We start from the raw sequence: 2,138 nt of genomic DNA on the forward strand, positions 1-2,138 counted from the left end.
TGCATTGAGCACTTCCCATGTGCCAAGCAAAGTTCCAAGGATTTTACAGGTCTTAATTCATGTAATACCCACAACAATCATATAAACTAGACATCATTAGTTCCTGGAGAAACTGAGATCCAGAGAGGTTATACAACTTGCCCTAGATCTCCACAACTAGTAAGCAGTGTGAGTAGAATAGGAACCCACCAAATCTGGCCCTAGAACAAACTACTATATCATAAACTTTCTTACTGAGATAAATAACATGATCTTCTGCACTAAATTTCCTTTCACTCCAGCAGCTGTCACTGTATTTATCAAGGATACATTTAATCTCTGTGGATTACCCTACTATCTGATCCTGGATTACAGTTCTCAGTTTGTTCCTTAACTATTTCAAAAGTCCTGACATATCCATCCGTTTATCCACCATCCACCATCCATTGGCCAAAACTCAAGAAAAAACTTTAACTGGCTTCTAAAGAGTATCTTTTCACTCAACATATCTTCTAGATGACAGTTATTCCTCCAAAGGAGGTGAGGAGAGCAGAGGAGAAGGGAGGGTAGAGAGAAGAAGGCGTGGGGAAGGAGGTAAGACTTTAGATGGGCCTGCTTCCTGGTCTTTCACTGTCACTGTCTAGGAACCTCCCATTTTATGCCATGTGGGGCTTGGTCTCCTTTCCCCCTTGCCACAAAAATACGTTCCCATCCTTTGGCTCGTTTTTTATTGTAACAACAGAGCGTGGTGGTTGGAATAATAGCCAACACTCACAAAGTGCTTGCAGTGGCCAGGCAGCTAGGACACTGTGAAACTCTACCAGCAACCCCCTACTGTAGGTAGTACTTTCATCATCTCTATTTACAGAGGAGAAAAATGAGGCACAAAGAGGTTGTGGCTGAGGTGAGTTACGGCAGTGAGTGACAGAGCTGAGATCTGAAGCCAGTTGGGCCCAGCATCAGAGTCTTATTCAGCACCAGAGCGTTATTCATTATGCTATACTCCTCTTGGTATCCAGCTGTGTCCGACTCTCTGCGATCCCATGGAATGTAGCCTGCCAGGCTCCTCTGTCCATGGAATTTTCCAGGCAAGAATACTGGGTTGCCATTTCCTCCTCCAGGGGATCTTCCAGACCCAGGGATTGAACCCGTGCCTCTTGCATCTCCTGCATTGGCAGGCAAATTCTTTACCACTGCACCACCTGGGAAGCCCTGTCTTGGTATAGTTATTTGTATATTATCTTTTCTGGCTGACATGTTTGTATTAAGAAACCCTTTTAGGATGCCAGTTCTTGACAGAAAGGTGTGAGGAAAGGCAGTTAGATATATTTCGGGAGAATTTATGGGCAGTCCTCCTAGCTCCACCTTTTCTGCCAACTGACATATCCTTCTTTGACCTCAGATGCTATTTAAGGTTTCTCATGATGACCCTGAGGTGCTACAGGTTCCTGAACTGCCTTCTGAATCATCCAAGGAAGATCAAGCTGTGTACAGCTGGTTCATTCACTAAATAAGTTCTACCACCAGGCACCCAGCATTGGCACCCTACCTTCAAAAAACTACAGTCTGATGGGGGGAAATACATATTAATCAAATAATTCTGTGATAAGGGAAACGAAGTACGGAAGGCCTAATACGGGTCTGATCCAGCCAGGGGATCATAGAAGACTGAGGAGGGTTGGCTGAGTGGAGACCTTGAAGCATGAGGATTAACTGGGTGAAGCGAGGTGAGGAGAACATTCTAGGCAAGGAGAACATGATAGTCCTGGGGTGGGACAGAGCATAGTAAACAGCAGGCTAAGGAAGCTGGAATGGAGAGAATCAGGAGTAAAATGGAGCAGAACCCTAATAGTCCTCCCCATCCACCCCCCCACCCATGTCCTCTGCCTGCCTTTTGTCTGTGGAAAACTTCAGTCAAAAAATAAGTTTAATCAGAGAAGTGAGACATACTAAAACAAAGTAAAACAGTCAAAGGAGATTAAATGATAATAATGTAGTTTCATTAAGCACAGCCAAGAAACTTTAACTTTTTCTCAAGGGCTATAGATAATATTCTCAGCCATATCCTGTGAGCTGTCTTATAGATACCAAAACACCAGGTGGAGAAGTTAACTACATGAGGACTGGACTGTCCCCAGGACAAGAGCTGCCACAATACT

This window comes from Dama dama, chromosome 25 (assembly GCF_033118175.1).
Source record: "Dama dama isolate Ldn47 chromosome 25, ASM3311817v1, whole genome shotgun sequence".
NCBI lineage: Eukaryota > Metazoa > Chordata > Mammalia > Artiodactyla > Cervidae > Dama > Dama dama.